The sequence below is a fragment of the Canis lupus genome, chromosome 17 (assembly GCF_048164855.1).
Source record: "Canis lupus baileyi chromosome 17, mCanLup2.hap1, whole genome shotgun sequence".
Classification (NCBI taxonomy): Eukaryota; Metazoa; Chordata; class Mammalia; order Carnivora; family Canidae; genus Canis; species Canis lupus.
In genome coordinates this window covers 37356453-37367552 of record NC_132854.1, presented here as the reverse complement: position 1 = coordinate 37367552, position 11100 = coordinate 37356453, and positions in this window count along the sequence as shown.

The following is an 11100-nucleotide window of genomic DNA, read 5'->3' as shown; positions in this document are numbered from 1 at the left end:
AATTTATTCACACACACACACACACACACACACTAGTGGAGAACATCAATACATCCATGGTGGCAGAACACAGTAGTTTGCTTATACTGAATAAATCTCTAACTCCAGCACACAATATTCTATAACTGTCAACTTTTTTTGTTATTGTTTTGCAATACATCTTATTACCAATGACTGAGGGACATTTATAGCCAGCAGCTCTTATGTTTGAGTGAAGAGACTGAGTTTAGAAAGAGGGAGACAATGAGAAGGAGAGAAGAGGAAGAGACAGAAAAACAGTGATTAAAAAGAGTAGGCATACAAGCATATGAGAATGTGACACTAATAGCTTAGAGCCTGGATCAGAGTACAAATTCAATAAATGTAGCCTCTATTATCATAACCATTATCAACTGCAATTGTTATTGAATACAGAAAAGAATCATACCAAAAGGAGAAAATTAGACACCCTGTGGCTATGTTGATTAAAAAATGCTCAACCATGAGAAAGCTGAATTAAAGTTGCACCTTTCTTTCCTGCTTTATAATTCATCATAATGAATGTAGAAAAAAAAAATCCTTTAAAAACTGATTTGATTATGCCTCCACTGATTATTATCCCATGTACAGAAATAGACCAAAATTGAAATTCTTTCTACCTTGCATTCTATAAGCATGCATAGAAATTTGAAAATGAAAATCTTAATGCTATAATCTGATTTAAAACTTATTTTACTTCACATGTATTCAACCTTGAGCAACTCTAAAAAGTAACTGAGGACCAATTATACCATATTACATTTTCTTACAATCCTTACAATTGTTTTCTTTCACCTATTGGTCTGTCTAAATTAAACTGAAGTATGTAAACAACAGTAACTTCAATAGTCCATCAGTTACTGCATATAGCTTAAAGCCAAGAAAGTCTAGATAATGAATAGTTCTCTTCACCCAGCCTGGATCTGGCACAAAGATGACATAAGACATAAAAAATTTTATCTACATTTCAGATGTTAATCCTACCTTCTTAGAAATTACACTGAATATAAATCAATTAACATAATCCAACGTCAGAAACTATAGAATAGATTTTTAAAAACATATGATCCAACTTATACACCATCTACAAGAGATTACATTCAAAGATTTGAATAAGTTGAAAGTGAAAGGATGGGGAGAAAATATCATGGAAATAGTTAACCAAAGGGAGTGGAACTGCTCAACTATAGTTAATATTGTTGTGCAGAAATGTGGAACCAGAAGAATCAAAACTACTGATTCTGATAGGAAAATTAGAAATGTGTATTTTTATTTGATGTCTTTTGAAATCAAAATGTTGGCTCACTTTTTCAGATTATGTAAGCCAAATAAAATAAATGTAAGGCCATGTATGTGGCCTCTTGGCTATTAATTTATGACCAGCTTATGACTTTCAAAAACAAATAATTCTTAATAATCCCTTGACCAAATGGAATGAAGAAGCATTTAAGACACCAAACTCTCATAATGTTACGGAGATGGAGGAAGGATGTGAAGCTTGCAGATGAGAAACAAGTAATTTAATTTCTCTATTATGTGAAGCTTGCAGATGAGAAACAAGTAATTTAATTTCTCTCTCCAGCTATTCTGCCATAGAGACTTAAAACTTAAAATTTTACTTCTTTATCACAACATTTTTTTAAGAAGCAGCTTTTCACTGCTCCCTTGATAAAATGAGGAATTTATATTCTAGCCATTAATGTACTCAGGAATTTTAGTTCTAGATTAGTATTATGACTTGTATAAAACATCTTTTATACTTTATATCTTGTATAAAATATCTTTTATAAAACTTCACTTGAAAAGCTGTATTTCTAGGTCAGTGTGCAGCATAAAATCGGTGTATGGATAGTTCTTAGCCACACATATATCCCACTTTTTAGTAGTACTATTCTAGAGTGCACTATGAACACTCCCTAGGAAATATTCAGGCCCTGGAAAGCATTTATCTAATGTAGGTTCTCTGAAACAAAGGATTGGATCATTCTGCTGTCAGGTTCTTTGGGTATGGTAGTGCCTAAAGATAATTTTATTGATTTGTTTTGTTTACTAGTACAGTATAAAAAATAATAAATCATCAGCATTTGTTGCTCACTGTGATCATACTGACCTAAGTTCCTTTATGCTTCTTGACAAATTACTATATATAACATTACAGAATTGACACTATCCATTTTCCTCTATATGTATCATATCATATCATATCATATCATATATCATATACATTGTACTCTATGAGTAGATGCAGAAAAATAACTCGGTGACAGGTGAAAAAAATGGCCATTTTAGGTCATACTCAGCAGAAGATTGAAACTGCATTAGAAGGAACCAATATTATAGTAGGAAAACAATTAATAAAATATTCTTTACAATTTCTTTTATAGACATTAATTCTGCTTTTTTCCCCCACATGGAAGATTATATAGGTTGTAAACGAATTTCTCAACCATCCTAGGCCTGCCATTCATAATTGTTTTTTCTAAAATAACACCATCTTATCATTTATCTCAATGTCTACTTTGTTTGTTTAACTCAATTGGTATTTAATTGAGAATTTTAGTGATATGCATTATGACTGCAACTGTAAAGCATTTAAATGAATTTTAATGCAGAGAAATCAGTAAATATAGAATAAGAAAAGTCAACCATAGGTTTGAAATGATAAAAATATAGTGACATTTCAGAAGAAAGTATGACAGATACTGTAGTTTGGCTCACTCAACAGAAAATGGCTTTTTACCCTGCCTCCAAAAGAGAGGCTAGAAATCTTTTTTAAAATCCCTACATTTCTTTCAAATCTCTTAGGGGCAAAAAAATGTTCATGTGACTTACTTCTGAACTGTGAAATGAAGGAGAAGTCAACTGGCACTACCTTGATGGCTTTTCCATTTTCCTTTTCTAGAACGCCAGTGATAACTGGGAATATAACAGCATTGCTAAGGAAAATGTAGCAAGAGATAGAAGACCATTTCCTGTCATTATTGAGGCAGAATTTCATTCTTAGAGTACTACCAGTAGATTTATTTTTGAATGATATAAACAAAGCCTTTTTGCTTGAGCTACTGTAATCAAGTCTCTCTTATGAAACAGAAACTCTGATATACAGAGAAAAAAAATCAGATCTTTGAAGACAAAATGATCATGGATATCAAGGAAACAGAGTCTATTTTTGCTAAGTTCTAAGCCATATCCAACATTATTTTGAAGATGTCAACTAGATATATTACTATCATTTAGAAACTCCTAGATTATTCTAAAATAATATTTTAGTAATATTTCTGCATTTAACCCTTACTGCCTGTCATAGTGAGTTCTACTCACCCAAACTGTTAATAATCACTTATGACAATAAATAAAACTTCTCAGTTTTGGCTCTCAGTCCACTCACTAATGTGTGTTCAATTCCTGGTGAGCAAATCATCTGCTCTGACAATTTTTACTGAAGCACTGGTATCTCTCACTAAGTATATTCCTTCACATTATACACAGACACTCATTTTTTTAAAGTCTGAGTATGGGTGGGATTATAAATCAGAAGTTAAAGAGCTGCAACATTTTTGCATTGAAAAAACACCAGAAACTTCAAACACACCCTAGAAGATGAATCTCCATCTAGGAAGGTGTTTCTGGTCCACATGACCTTGATCATCAATTCCTAAATGTCTCAATGGGGATCTTATTCCATGCCAACACAACTCCATCAATACACAGGGAATCAGGCATGAATAAAAACTTTCCCTTCAAGAAGGCAGTGAAAAATTGAGCCAAATCTTGTGTGAGAAAAGATTAACATGGCAAATTTGGTTTCTCAATCCTAACGTGTCTCTACAGTCTTTTCGAAGAGAGACTGACTCTTATTCAAAACTATACATTCTTATGTTACTTATGCTCAAATTCTCAACCCTACATCAAGAGTTGCATGCTATACTGACTGTGCTAGCCATGTACCCCAAATAATACAGTAGTAAAACACTTACAAATATTGAATGAAATAAAGTTTGCTTATAGAGTGTGTACATTGCAAACATTTTAATAATGATCTTGTCACACATCTATTATCTATCCATCACTAATCTATGATATTATAATTGTATTCTATAATGGATAGTTGAGTTTTGTTTTAATAGGCCTGACTGTCTTGCCAAATGTTGAAATCATATAATCCTTTTACCAAAAATCTATGTCTAATTACCAGGAATTAGAATTACAAGTAGCAATCTGGTAATATGAAGATCAAGACACATCCATATATGAAAAGTGAAAGGTCTGAGATTTTACTGAGCTTTGCAGGTTAACAAATTAGTCTTCCAATTTCTTGAATAGTGGCAGAAGACATAAGACTCCTAGGTCAAAGGCAAAGAACTTTACTACTCACAATAGCAATAGAGGAACATCGGCCATTTATAGAAGTTTCCCAAGCCTCAATTCACATAGGATGACAAGATGTAGGCTTGGTGACACCTGTTTATGCAACACTGTGTTACAGGAAAAGAACACTATGTAGTGGAAATCAAGAGATAAGAAAGTCAAAACAAAAGAGCTACAGTTGCCAGAACTGCTTGACATTCAGAAAACTGGAAAGGAGCACTTGAATAATATTGTATTAAATTTTTAAAGTAATCTCTATGCCCAACATGGTACTCAAATTCTCAACCCTAGATCGAGGTGCATGCTCTACTGACTGAGCTAGCTAGGCACCCCAAATAATATAGTAGTAACTTTAATATTTTCTTCATCTTGTTCATCTTGTTTCTTGTAGAAAAGACAAATGAACAGGTAGATGATCTTGACTTTACCTCAACTTTATAAATCTCTCACAGTTATATCAAATACTAACACCTCAATTTCATATAGAAGTTTTCAAAGATTTTTCTTTATCTTCTGTGTGAGATGAAGGCGGGAGATTCTAGGATGAGTAAGCCAATGCATCATGTCATTTTTATCCATCAAGTCATTATCACTACTCAAATTGTAGAGATGGAAGCATCTTATAAAGTTCTGATCTGGATAAATAAAAAAGAAATCAATTTCTAGATATATGATAGTGAAAATGCAGAATATCAAAGACAAAGAGAAAATCTTAGAATCTAAAGGAAATTAAAAGATCCATTTCACAAAATGGATCAAGTTGATTTGAAATATATATTTTTGTAGAAACAGAGATCAACTATAAATGAAATAATATCTTCAATATGAAGATAAAATAATTACATATCCTTCTAATTATTTTTTAAAATCAATAATTAAATATTGATAATTCAATAAAAAATTCAAAACCTTCTATGAAACAGTTATTTTAAAATGTGCTTCCAAGGGACACCTGGATAGCTCAGTCAGTTAAGTGACTGACTCTTTTTGTCTCAGGTCATGATCTCCAGGTCATGAGATTGGGCCCCATGTCAGGTTACACATTCAAGGCAGAGTCTGCTTGTCTCTTTTCCCCTGTTCCTCTTCCCCTCTTCACCTCTCTCTTAAATAAATAAATAATAAAATGGACTTCCAAAAGAAATTAAGTCCAGAAGTAAAGATGAGGCTGAAAGGAATAATGACATCATGTGGTTTTTCATTGGAAATACATCATTTTAAATTTTATAATTTAAAAAAAATTCTCAAATAGACTAGCTCAGTACTAAAAGTAATATGCCTTGAATCCATATAATTTAGCAATTGAGAATGTGAGCTAGATGTCTTATATAAGGAAAGAAACTGAAATTTTACTCTATTCATACCTGTAGCTCTCTACTTCCCAGGAGTCTTAAAACAAAAAGAAAATTATTGATTTATACCATCTGCTCTAGTGTCAGTCACATTAAGAATTTTATCATCCTTTTCATCACTTTAAGAGAGAAACCATTTTTGTATTTTGTTTGTTTGCTTGTTTTTAATAGAATAGATTGCAAAAATAGTTCCTTTCAAATACTTCTTGGATTCTATTCAGTAGAAGGGTAGAAAAGAGTATAATATAAAATACACACTTCTCTTTTTCATTCTAGGTGAAATGTTCTAGTAAACATTCAAAGTAATACCTATCCTTCTCTAAACTCTTCCAAAATATTGAAGGGAAGGGAAAGCTTTCAAACTCGTTTTTGAATACTTACCCTTCTCTAAACTCTTCCAAAATATTGAAGGAAAGGGAAAGCTTTCAAACTCGTTTTTTACAAGGCTAATATTATCCTGATACCAAAACCAGACAAGATCACCCTCCAAAAACAAACAAACAAACAAAACAAACAAACAAAAAATTACAGGTCAATATACCTGATGAACATAGATGCAGGGATGCCTGGATGGCTCAGTGGTTGAGAGTCTACCTTAGGCTCAGGGCATGATCCCAGTGTCCTGGGATCAAGTCCTGCATTGGGCTCCCGACAGGGAGCCTGCTTCTCCCTCTACCTGTGTCTTTGCCTCTCTCTCTCTACATCTCTCATGAATAAATAAATAAAATCTTTAAAAAAATAGATGCAAAAATCCTCAACAAAATATTAGCAAACTGAATTAAACAACACAGTAAAAGGATTATACACTATGATCAAGTGGGATTAATTCCAGGGATGCAAGGATGGTTCAACAACTCAAAATAATCAAAGTGATAAACCATATTAACAAAATGAAAAATAAAAGAAAATAAAAATAAATGAAAAATAAAAATCATATGATCATCTCAATAGACGCAGAAAAAAAACTGCCAAAGCTCAACGTCCATTTATGATAAAATCTCTTAATAAGTGGTTATAGAGAAACTGTATCTCAACATAATAAAAGACTTGTATAACAAACTCACAACTAATATCATATCCAATGGTATAAAGCTAAAAGTTTTTTCTCTAAGATCAGAAAACAAAATGCTTACTACCCCTATTATTCAATATAGTATTAAAAATCCTAACGAGCAATTAGGAAGGAAAAGGAAATAAAAATCATAAAAATTATAAAGAAAGTAAAACAGTCAGTATATGCAGACAACATGATATTATATATAAAAGTCCTAAAGACTCCACAGTAACACTGTTAGAACTGATATGAATTCAATAAAGTTACAGGATACAAAATTAATATCTAAAAATCTGCTGCATTTCTATACACTAATAAGTAACCATCAAAAATAGAAATCAAGTGATCCCTGGGTGGCTCAGTGGTTTAGCGCCTGCCTTTGGCCCAGGGTGCGATCCTGGAGTCCCGGGATTGGGTCCCACGTCAGGCTCCTGGCATGAAGCCTGCTTCTCCCTCTGCCTGTGTCTCTGTCTCTGTCTCTCTCTCTCTCTCTCTCTCTCTCTCTATGTCTATCATGAATAAATAAATCTTTAAAAAAAATAGAAATCAAGAAAAACAATCCCACTTATAATTACATCAAAAATAACAAAATACGTTAAAATAAATTTAACCAAGGAGGTGAAAGACCTGTACAATGAAAACTATATGACACTGATGAAAAAAATTGAAAAAGACACAAATAAATGGAAAGATATCCCATGCTCATGGATTGGGAAGATTCATATTTGTTAAAATGTCCATACTACCCAAAACAGTCCACAGATTTAATGTAATACCTATAAAAATTCCAATGACACTTTTCACTGACTATAGCAAATAATTCTAAAATTTTTACAGAGATACAAAAGGCCCCAAATAGCCAAAACAATCTTAAAAGAGAAGAACAAAACCATAGGCATCATACTGCCTGATTTCAAACTATATTACTAACCTATAATAATCTATTACAAAACCTATAATAACCAAAACAGTATGGTACCACTATAAAAATACATACCTTGATCAATGGAACAGAATAGAGAGCCCATAAATAAACCTACCCATATATGGTCAAGTAAATTACAACACAGGAGTATATAATGGGGAACAGATAGTCTTTTCAGTAAATGTTGTTAGAAAAACTCTATGGAGAAGAATGAAACTAGACTACTATCTTACCCAATATAAAAAAAAAAATCAACTAAAAATGGATTAAAGACTTGAATATAAAAGCCAAAATCATAAAAATCCTAGAAGAAGGGCTCCTGGCTGGCTCAGTTAGTAAAGCATGTGACTCTTTATCACAGGGTCGTGAGTTTAAACTTCACATTAGGCCTACAGCTTACTTTAAAAAAAATTCCCAGAAGAAAACCTGGGCATTCAGTTCCTTGACATCAGTCTTAGCTATGTTATTCTGTATCTGACTCCAAAGGAAGGGCAACAAAAGTGAAAATCAATGACTGGGACTACATCAAACCAGAAATCTTCTGCACAGTGAAGGAAACCCTCAACCAAACAAAAAGGCAACCTACTGAATGGTATTAGTATATCCAATAAGGGGTTAATATCCAAAATATATAAAGAATTTTACACAACTCAATAATTTAAAAAAAAATCCAATTAAAAAAAAGGGGAGAGGAGCTGAAAGGACATTTTTTACAAAAAAGACACACAGATGGCCAATCAGCACATGAAAAGATGCTCAACATCACTAATCATTTGGGAAATGCAAATCAAAACTACAATGAGATATCACCTTACACCTGTTACAACAGCTATTATCAAGAAGTGTTGTCAAGGATGTGGAGAAAAGGGAATCGTAGTGCACTCTTGGTAGGAATGTAAATTGGTGCAGCCACTATGACAATATGGTGGTCCTCAAAAAAAAAAAAAAAAAAAAAAAGGAGAGACAGAGAGAGCTACAACATGATCCAGAAATTTCAGTACTGGGTATCCAGCCAATAATAATAATAATAATAATTATAATAAAAACATTAATTTTAAAAGATAAATGATCCCCTATGTTCATTCTTGCATTATTTACAATAGCCAAGATATGGAAACAATCTAATTGCTCATCAATAGATACGTGCATAAAAAGGATGTGGTATATGCAAAAAGGAATACTACTCTGATATAGAAAAAGAAAAAAGTCTTGCCATTTGCAACAACATAGATGGAATTTAAGGAGATTATGCTAAGTGAAATAATTCTGATAGAGAAAAATACTGCACGATTTCACTCATATGTGGAATCTAAAAAACAAAACAAAATAAAACCCAGACTCATAGATACAGAGAACGCATTAGTGATTGCCAGAGTGTGGGGGGCTGGGGGGTTGGCAGGGGGGCAAATAGGTGAAAGAGATTAAGAAAAACAAACTTATAGTTATTAAATAAATAAGTCATGGAGATGTAATGTGCAGCATGGGCATATAGTCAATAACTTATGCTAACTTTGTAAGGTAACATTGTAACAAGACTCCTGGTGATCATTTTGCAGTGTATACAGACATCAAATCATTATGTTGTACCTGAAACTACTGTAGTATTGTATGCCAATTATATCTTAATTTAAAAATAAAATAAATCAGTAAAATTAGAGGTGCTCCCCTCAAGTACTTTATATCCCGGTGGAGGAGACAAAGACAAAATATCACTGATTCCTATGTAATATAATATATGTAAGAAGGCAAATACTCAGCGTGCTGAAAAGAGCAGAAGAGGAACATTTAAACCACCCAGATAATCTTAGAAAGCATTAAGAGCAGAAATGAGCTGAGGCTTGAAGAAAAAGAACTATAAATGTTAAAGAAAAATGTGGAGCCGGCACTTCTGTCAAAAGAAACCGTATGAATAAAAGAATAGAACCGTATGAAATGATATATTGTGTGAAGCACTTTGTACGAAGTTTGTGGTGTAAAAGAGCAAGAAATGAAGCAGGATCTATAAAAAGAGGCCAATTCATGGAAGGGCTTATGTATCATGCTTAAGGATTTAGACTTAATCTTTTAGGTGACAGAGAGCAATTGAAGAATTTAAACAGGGAAGTGAATGACACGGACAAATTTTGATTTTAAAATAGATTTCCATACTAAAGAGACTTGCATGAGTAAGCTAGCTCCATCATTTATTAATGACAGATATTAAGAAGTTTGCTTAAATCTCTGAATTTCAGATTCCTCATTGCTGAGAGACTTAAATGAGACATATAATAAATCAAAAGATAAAAGAAATCAACAAATGCACATAGTTGCAAGCTGCAGTCAGAATTCAGAAATGTGAAAATGGCAGCTGCACAGTCCAAAATGAGGAGATGTGCTACTGTGTTACAACAGATGATCAAGAGAATGTTCTCAGACAGAAATCTGACTGTAGGATGATAAAGCTACTATGAGAATACTCAATGAAGAATTCCTTGTAACAATGGTGGAAGAGAAAGTCAGGAATACCATGCTTAGAGGAGAGAGAGATAAATTATACATGATAATAAGGATAATACTGCAATCATAGTTTAGGGTATAAAGAAAAACCAGGTAAGATTGTCATAAGCTAGAGGGTAAATATCTCAGCAGCATTTAAAATATATATATATATATATATGTATATATATAAGCATTTCCTTAACAGGAACTGTGGGGCTAAGGTCTTCGGAAATTAATCACTAACCATAATAATGGCAGAGATCGCTAAGGAGTGTTTAAGAAGTATATAAGAACTGGAGAAGAGGATGGAGTGAAAAAGAAACTTCCTTTCCCATGCCATAATTTGTTAATTCATTCATCCCACACATATTTGTAACATTCCACACAGATACTACAATGGTCTGTGATCACACATCATTTTTCTTCTGAAGTGTAAAATTAGTTGAAGAAAAATCATTAAATAACATTTAAGTTACGAATTATACATGCAATGAAGATAAGAATAACAGATTTAACAACAGCACAAAACATCCTTGGAATTGAAGAATTCCCTGAGAATGTGGTATATTATTTGAAATATGATGAATAAGTAGGAAATATGTAAATGCAGGTAGAAACAGGATTTTATGAAGAGGTTGTTGCATGGACTAACTCTTATACTAGGAGAAACAAGGTGATTTGTCCAGCAGGGGATGTGGTTGGAATAGAAAATGTACTTTAAAGAAATATAAAAATATTTAATCACCATCCTAAAAAAAAAAAAAAAAAAAAAAGAAATGTAGTTGATACAGTGATTTGGCTATGAATCTGGAAAAATCTCCCAGAATAAGTTGCAAAAAGAGAAAGGCAAGGTTTAAAAAGAAAAGACAAGAAATCAAACCAGAAATTAAAATATGTCTCAATGAGAC